The sequence below is a fragment of the Microtus oregoni genome, unplaced genomic scaffold (genome assembly GCF_018167655.1).
Source record: "Microtus oregoni isolate MIOR12 unplaced genomic scaffold, Mior012 000041F_ref0000270, whole genome shotgun sequence".
Taxonomy (NCBI): Eukaryota; Metazoa; Chordata; class Mammalia; order Rodentia; family Cricetidae; genus Microtus; species Microtus oregoni.
The window spans coordinates 16,811,961-16,821,431 of NW_024543208.1; the positions used below are offsets into that span (position 1 = coordinate 16,811,961).

Here is a 9,471-nt window from a genome sequence, read left to right on the forward strand (position 1 = left end):
AAAATTCATTTCATAGCTCAGTCACTTGCAATTTATTCCAGAGATACAGTTTATTAGTATACATATAATCTATCATATAAATAAAAACTGACATTTCATGTTACAGTTTAAACATAATAAAATAAAAGTTCAAAACAATGTATTCTGTATAAAAGGTGTTCTATATGAGATACTTAACAAATATTGATACTAATATATATTCTTTCATTTCTTTCCATAACACTGGTGAATACATGAAATAAAAGAATGAATGAAAAAGAGATGGTATCGTAAAACAGGCCCCATGAAATTCTATTTCTGAAAGAAGTTTCAAAATATATTAACTATCCCCTTCTTATAAAAGATTCTCCGATGCCACTCTGCTCAGGAGAGTGAAAGACACTCACAGGCCATCCTGGGTCCTCACAGTCCATGCTGACTGAAAGCGTCCACAAGCCCATCTGGGATCAATCGGCCCAGGCAGGGCCAAGACACCTACAGGCCAGCCTGGATCCTCGCAGTCTGGGCCGGCTGAAACCATTCAGAGGCCTGCCCAGTGCCTTGCATCACTGAATAGGTGAGTGCCATTATGAAGAGCAAATATATGGTAGAGAAATGGGAGAGATAGAGAAGCAGAACCGTCCATGTGCTGTAGAAAGAGGAAGAACTGAAGAAGTGAAAGGCAGTGAGGAATAGGCCGATGTGGGTGGACACATCCAGGCTGGGACTGCAGCCAAGGACATGCCTGGGTCCACGGCCCTACAGTTGCCAATGTCTGAATTGATGTCCATAGTTTCTGTGACCACTGAGGGCCCTGCTGAAGCCCAGGGTCTGGTCGGCAGCCTGAGGCAATGTTGGCGTCCAAGTGCCATACTACCCTCAAAACCATAATGATCTGAGTGACCTGTGCTGCCACCAGGGCCATCCATGGTGACATCTGGGCCAGAGCTGACGCTTAAGGCTTTTGGTAGCTTACGAGTCCAGCTCACAAAACTACCTCCCAGGGTTCAGGTCAGAAGCCAGAGCTAGGTGAAGGGAACTTCTCATCTGAGAGGTAATGGGATAACTCACACATGTGCTGTTCGAGTCATGCTCTTTATTCTCCTGCCTCACTAATTCTACCGCTATAGCTTCTGGTTCTCCTTTGGTTCAATTCTCTGTATCAATTCTGTAGCTCTAAACCTTTTTCTAATTCTGCTTCAAGTCTCCCTAGCTTCTTGTTTACCTAGTTTGAATATACCTTTGTACTGGAGACTTGAAGCAATAATAACAAAAATTACAAGAGCAACATCTAATTAGTCGAAAGAATATTCCTTTGAGTGGACCCAGAGGGGGTAAGACCACACTTGAGGGAATCAACAAAGTCTGGCATACCACAATGAGGCAGCACCAAGTCACTCCCCCTTATCAAGGCTGAGGAGGGTATCCCCACACACACAGGAAATGGGCTCCAAAAAGCCAATTCATGCATCCAGGATAAGGCCTGGTCCCACTGCTAGGAGCACCCCCTCAACAGACAAACCACAAAACTGTCACCCACATTATGTAGATAATTGTCTGTCTGTAATTTCACGCAAGAGTCACTTCATTTCTTTGCTAAGAATAGCTTTGGGTGTTTTCCCACCGCTTGCATGTTTACCTTGTGAAAATATTCCATCTACTGTGCACACATATATCTGTGGATGGTCAGTAAGATAACTTCTCAGTAAGCTGTATCTTTGACATATAGAAAATATCATAGGACATGCGTCATAACTAGATCTATTGTTCCATGAGGCTGTAAGACATTTAAAGCCTGCTTTGTTTCTTTTACTCAGACAAACACAAGAAAATAATAATTTCTCCTCAGCCTAAGACAAAACTGCACACAATTACCTCTTTTCTGTCCTCAGAGCAAGTTCAAACTAGACTAAATTTTTTTTTTGTAAATGGATCTTAAGTTTAAAGAGGTCAAGACCATGATGGGTATATCCACTGCAACAGTTTACCTGGGCTAATGGGAGCTCACCAACTCCAGTCAGACAGGGAAGGAACCACCATAGGACCAAACTAGACCCTCTGAATGTGGGTGACAGTTGTATGGCTGGGGAAGACTGAGGGGCCACTGGTGTTGGCACCAGGATTTATCCCTATTGCTTGTAGTGGCTATTTGGGAACCCATTCTCTTTGGATGGATACCTTGCTCAGCTTATATATAAAAGGGAAGGCCTTGGACTGTCCTCAAAGCAATGTGCCTTACCCTCTCTGAGGAGTGGATGGGGCCTAGGGTGGGGGAGAAGGTAGAGGAGATGGGAGAAGAGGAGAGGGTAGAAACTAGGGTTGGTATGTAAAATGAAAAAAGACAGCTTGTATTCTTTTTAAAAAATAAAATTAAAAAACACATATATTTGTATATTATATATATATATGTATATATTTCAAAGGAATGACAATGCTCTAGGAATAAAAATGTTCATTGCAAAAATATGTACCTTAGCAATGTTACATCAGTGATAAACTTTACAGTCTTCAAATACATGCTTTGTAAATGCAGCTCAGTTGCTACAGGCATGATATGTTAATAAACCAAAAAGAAAAATAAACACTTTACAGTTGAGGTGAGTGTCTGAACTCCCAGTTGGGCAACCCTGCTCTCTAGACCCTAGCTCCAGGGTGTACATCCCATACCCTACCCCCATCTACTGCAACCCCAGCAACCAGGCAGTAGCATTCTCCCTGCCACCACCCTATCATCCCCTGCTGCATCAGCACCCTCTAGAGCCACAGACCACACTTGCACCTGGAGGAACAGCAATCACCTATCAGAATTTCACCTGACTTCTCAATGGACACAGCAGCAGGAGAACTGTTCCTACCCTCATGGGAGATTTGGTCCCAGCCCTTGGAAGGAATGACCCCACCCCACATCATGGGCATGGGAGAGTTGAAACCAAATGCATGGGCCTGAGAGAGAGCTGGCTCTGTACCCCACCTAAAGGGGGTAATCCCAGTGGCATAGACTGACCAATTCAGTTACCACACAGACCCACACCCTAAGCCTAGAGTTGGCCCACCTAACATATACCTATCTATGACCTAAGGGACTGCTTCTGTGGAACAATATATTCCTCATGACTCAGTGCAACGACAAAATATTTAAGAGGAGTTTCAGACAAGCTAGATGCTCTTCAACCAAAGAATGGATAAGGAAAATGTGGTACATTTACACAATGGAGTACTACACAGAAAAATAATGATATCTTGAAATTTGCAGGCAAATGGATAGAGCTAGAAAACATCATATTGAGTGAGGTAACCCAAACCCAGAAAGACAATTATCATATGTACTCACTTATAAGTGATTTTTAAACATAAAGCAAAGGAAACCAGCCTACAAATCACAATCCCAGAGAACCTAGACAACAATGAGGACCCTAAGAGAGACATACATGGATCTAATCTGCATGGGAAGTAGAAAAAGACAAGATCTCCTGAGTAAATTGGAAGCATGGCGACCATGGGAGAGGGCTGAAGGGGAGGGGAGAGATAGGGAGGGGAGCAGAGGAAAATGTAGAACTCAATAAAATCAATTAAAAAAGAAAAAAAGGGGGGAGTTTCAGTGAATGATTCATTTTGTTTTGTTTTTAATTTGAGGGACCTTTCTTTTGAGGGGATACTGCAGCATTGAACAGTGGATGTGGAGAGACTGGGAGGTGAGTGGGATTGAGGTTCATGGTGTAAAATTCCCCAAAAAAATCAATAAAGAATTATATTATATATTAAAAAGATTCTTTAAATAATGTTAACTACCTCCTACTCAGTAATAGATTATACTATTCATGCTAATGAGTAACCTAAGTAAAGTGGACCTTCAATGGCATTTAAATGTATTTTTTTAAAGAACATTCTGTGTCTCCTTGGTGCTTGTAATTAAAAATAATTCATTGTGTTCCTTCTCAACTAGATACAACTCCCATATACTTAAGGAATATATATTTTCTGAATATTTCCTAAAGTTTCTCTGTTTTCGGTAGTGTACATTGTAACATATCCTCTGAATAATGCAGTGATCCATATGAGACTGCAAGCATCTTATTGACATGCTAAGGTATTTCTGGAGTAATCTCCACATACTCACTTAGCATCTAAACTTAATCTTTATTCCACCAACATCGTATGAGTTTCCTTTGCTCCATATCTCATAAAAAATTTCATCTTTTGTCTTTGATCCAAATATATTGAGAGAAAAAAATATTAAGCATTGACTATATATTCCACATTGGGTGCCACGGCTTTTTTCTCTTCATACATTGGTTGGAGAACAATGTGGCAGTGATCTTGTGTTTTTCAACAGGAATTATCCTGAGTCATTAGAATCTGAAGAATGATGGAATTTGTAGAAATAGAGAAAACACTGTGAAGGGAAATTATAAATGTAAAGAATTAAATATATTTACAGAAAGTTCTTTGAAAACTTTGTGACATAGCATTGCCTCTTCTACTTAGTAATGAGCACTCAATTATTTGACTATATTTCTGATGGAAAATCTCTACAGTCTAAGGTCTGAGGCTTGGGACTTTATGGAATGAAAAGACACAAATTGCCCAAGTGACTGATAGCTCAGTGTGCGCTGGTTTCTCATTTGCTGAATCTTCACTACTGATTCTAGAATAGGTAGCTAACTCTTTCTTTTTTTTTAGATTTTTTTATTAATTAATTTATTTATTAAAGATTTCTGTCTCATCCCCGCCACCGCCTCCCATTTCCCTCCCCCTCCCCCAATTAAGTCCCCCCCCCCTCAGCCAGAAAAGCAATCAGGGTTCCCTGTCCTGTGGGAAGTCCAAGGAACCCCCCACCTCCATCCAGGTCTAGTAAGTTGAGCATCCAAACTGCCTAGGCTCCCACAAAGCCAGTGCGTGCAGTAGGATCAGAAACCCATTGCCATTGTTCTTGAGTTCTCAGTAGTCCTCATGGTCCGCTATGTTCAGAGAGTCCGGTTTTATCCCAGGCTTTTACAGACCCAGGCCAGCTGGTCTTGGTGAGTTCCCAGTAGAACATCCCCATTGTCTCAGTGTGTGGGTGCACCCCTCGCGGTCCTGAGTTCCTTGCTCGTGCTCTCTCTACTTCTGCTCCTGATTTGGACCTTGAGATTTCAGTCCTGTGCTCCAATGTGGGTCTCTGTCTCTGTCTCCTTTCATGGCTTGCTGAAGGTTAATATTCAGGAGGATGCCTATATGTTTTTCTTTGGGTTCTCCTTATTTAGCTTCTTTAGGATCACTAATTATAGGCTCAATGTCCTTGGTTTATGGCTAGAAACCAAATATGAGTGAGTACATCCCATGTTCCTCTTTTTGGGTCTGGCTTACCTCACTCAGGATAGTGTTTTCTATTTCCATCCATTTACATGCAAAATTCAAGAAGTCCTTGTTTTTTATTGCTGAGTAGTACTCTAATATGTATATATTCCATACTTTCTTCATCCATTCTTCCATTGAAGGGCATCTAGGTTGTTTCCAGGTTCTGGCTATAACAAACAATGCTGCTATGAACATCGTAGAGCATATAATTTTGTTGTATGAAGAATGTCTATCTAACTGAAATGTATCTCTATATATCTAGAAAATCTAACTAACATGACTACAAGCTTGACTATTACTGATGATTATCCATTAACCTATATTTCTTAATTATACATTACATTTTTAATGAACTACACAATCACAATACCTTAATCAAGATCAGAAATACATATACATATAACAAAATTGACTGTAAAATCCATACCAATGCAAATTATTCATACCTATATCATTTCCCCCTTTAAATGTAAAAGAACATTTCTAAACAATATTTTGGGAACATGGGCGCAGTTTTTTTCTCTCCAAACTGCTTCCTGCTGAATGGGGGCGCTGTTAATCAGATCATTTAGGGTGTAACCTGTGTGCCAGGTTTACCTCAGTTGGCAGTTGAGTGAAGTAATTTTTTGAGGGTGTTCGCAGCAACTTTTCGGGAGGTTGTGGTCTATCATACCAAATTGGGATAGAAGAAATCCACAGGGTCTGGTCCTCTGTGAAAACAAAAGAAGACCCTCTCCAAAGCATCATATCCTTAGACCCAAATTTTGAAATCGTAATACCCTTATATCCATTCTGGTTTAGCTTGGCAGCCCATGTAATGAAATGTCTCTCTGTACTTAGCTCCTTTACAGTCAAAAATTTTAAAGAAAACACAATAATACAAAGAATCCAGACTCTCTGTGAGTTTTCCATTTTTATGTGGCTTATTTTTCTTTATTTCTTTTAATCTACAACTATCTGTACTCTGTCTCTTTAAAGACTTTACCCTTTTTTTTAAACCATTAACTTTATTCTCTATATTCTTTTCTTCTCTCTCTCAAGCCTACGTACACTCATCCAACACTGTGGTCTTTTATGTCTGAATCTGTTTTATTGTGAATCTGTAACATTTTTTTACTATCCAGGAGCTTTTCTTAAAATGTTAAGCAGTTCTTAAAAACTAAAGTTGCACCATGTACAGGTAATACGGTAATAAGGTACAGCCTGTTTCCTGCCCAGTCAAAACCTTAACTGCGCTCTTTTTATGGTAATTAAGGTAGTTCCTGCCTGAGACCAGCACAGTTCAGCATGGCAGAGCTGAGCCAAGCTGCTCCTGCCTCAGAGCCATTTGGTGCCCCTGAGCCACACACAGTTCCAGGCACACAGCAGTTCACATTGCCATCAAGCAAGCTGTAGAGTTTTACTCCAAATGCTCCATTCAAAAGCTCTGTCTCCCACAGGAGCCAGACAGATATCGAATGGCGGCACAGCCCAGAAAGCTGGCATTTTAAAACAGCCAGTTTTTTCCTGCTGCTGAATCAGGACAATTTCTCTCTGCGGCACGCCACCCACAAACAGCAAAAATCTGCGTTAAACACTCTTTTCCTGGGGCTGGAGAGATGGCTCAGTGGGTTAAGAGCATTGCATGCTCTTCCAAAGGTCTTGAGTTCAATTCCCAGCAACCACATGGTGGCTCACAACCATCTGTAATGAGGTCTGGTGCCCTCTTCTGGCCTGCAGACAGACTATTGTATACATAATAAAGAAATAAATATTTAAAAAAAAAAACACTCTTTTCCTTATTTTTAAGCCTTCTCAGGTTTTTATGTGGATTTAGTCCATCACGTCTGGGCGCCACTCTGTTGAAATAGGAGCGGTGGGCTGCATCCCCGGCACCCGGCCACCCGTACGGCTAGCTTTACCCGAAATAATTACACGGAAACTGTATTCTTTTAAACACTGCCTGGCCTCTTATTGGCTAGCTCTTACATATCGATCTAACCCATTTCTAATACCCCTGTAACACCACGAGGTGTCTTACTAGGGAAGATCTTAACCTGCGTCTGTGTCCGGTAGGAGAATCATGGTGACTCCCTGACTCAACTTCTTTCTCCCAGCATTCTGTTCTGTTTACTCCACCCACCTAAGGGTTGGCCTATCAAGGGACCTAGGCAGTTTCTTTATTAATAAGAAATCACTCCAAATCACATCAAAACTGAGTCTTTTTCAACTTAAATTCAGAAGTTCCACGTGTTACTTCTACTACATATCATTTGAATGTATTATTTGCCCACTTGGGCAAAATAATTTATAAGACCAGCCATAATGGAAGAATCAACAATGAATTTATGGTTATTTTAAACCTATTACGTCCTGGATAGTGTTGGCATGAACCCAAAAGGTGGGCAGAGATAAATGATATATTTAGAAAACAGAATTGGAAAATCTTGTGGGGAGGATTGCTCTTGAGGAGAAGTTACAAGTGACTCCTAGGTCTGTGATTTGGGTGATTGATGGGGTGGTATTGCCAAGTATTTAGAGAAAGGAAAGAAGAACAGGTTTAGGTAGAAGATGATGTCTCTGAATCATGTCAAGGAAGAGGTGTCTTTTAGATAACAGGTGGAGGTAGCATAAAGTAGAGTGGGTTACAGATGAGGCTCGGAGACAGGTCTGACTACAGAAAACAGCTTGGAAGTATCAGCTGCCAGAAGCCTAAGGCATTTATCAAAGGGACTATATCCCAGAGCAGAGTGTTTTAGGGGTAAAACTATAATAATAACATAGTTTGTAGCTATACTTAAACCTACTAGTCTCTCCAGAACAAATCAGTAAGTCAATCTTCTGCCAAGTGTACTGTCACAGCAATTTGAAAAGCAGATATTATATTTACTACTTATTGAAGTTACTTATTTTGCCACTTGGTTAGGTGGCAGTATTGCTCTGGTGCAAAATGAGATGATGAAAAAAAAAATGAACTAAGTATGTATCAGGAATGCTACAGAGGAAATTAACTCCCTAAATTGGAAGATAAACCTAGTGGCCAAAGGTGATTCTGGGGGAAAATTCTCTGGCTATACTAATAGACATTCAACTTTCAGAATCTCCACAAATCCCCGTTGGATGGTAATGCTACTGGGATACCTGGTTCTCACAAGGAACACCACCACAAGGTCAGGATCTCATCCAATCATTTATTCATTCATTCGTGCATTTGTTCAATCGACCTCATGCTGAACATCAGGAATACTGGTAAACAGAAGCTGTTTGGGGACTGGAAACTTCTGTAGCTGCTATTAGCTGTAAGTATCTTTCCATTTGGCTCTCAAGAAGACCTCTGAGAGGTCCTTTTGTTATCCTGCTGGCCTGTTTCAGTTTAATGAAAGACAAACAGTATTTGGTTTGGCAGCACATATATTAAGAGCAACTGTTGCTCCTGCAGAAGACCTAGGTAAAGATAAACCTAGTGGGTAGCTTACAACTATCTGTAACTCCAGTTCTGTGGGATCAGACCTCAGCTCACATCAGACACACAAGTGATGCACATAAATACATGCAAGCAAAACATTCACACACATAAAACAAGTTATTCTCTACCATTTTTTAAAAAATTGGAATGATACAGAGAAAATAACATGATTCCTGCACAATGACAGCAGGCAAAATCAAAATGTTTCATATATATATATATATATATATATACACACATGTATACATATGTATATGTATATATATACACACATATATATGATTTTGTTTGTTTGTTTGGGTTTTTTGTTTTGTTTTTCTCTGTATAAATAACTCTGACCGTTCTGGAACTCACTATGTAGACCAGGCTGGCCCTGAACTCAGAGATATTATATTCCTAACGGAGCCTATCTGTCGGCGCAAAGGAATGCAATCAGATCAGATTAAACCAAATTAAATTCTTGAGTTAAACAGATGGTGGACACAGAGAGAGGGCATGGCAGGTGAAACACAGAGAGAGGGCAGAGGCAAACCCAAAACCATGTATTCCTTGTTTCGGCGGGACCTTAAATACCTTGTGGGCGTGGTCATGACCCTCTCCGGGGAGGGGTCAGCGCTTGGCAGGCTGGGAGTTGGAGTCCAAGCTCTTAGCGGGCTGGGTGACACTTCCAAGTCAATGTTACACCCCAGCCTCTGCCTCCTGAGGACACC

At 40.7% G+C, this 9,471-nt stretch overlaps 1 non-coding gene across 1 annotated transcript; it reads left to right on the forward strand.

Annotated features, from left to right (window-relative positions):
* The first annotated feature begins 8,877 nt into the window (after window positions 1-8,877).
* On the forward strand, window positions 8,878-8,979 carry LOC121433895. The gene has a single exon (XR_005972371.1). It is a non-coding gene; the product is annotated as a U6 spliceosomal RNA (small nuclear RNA).
* The last annotated feature ends 492 nt before the right edge of the window (window positions 8,980-9,471 follow it).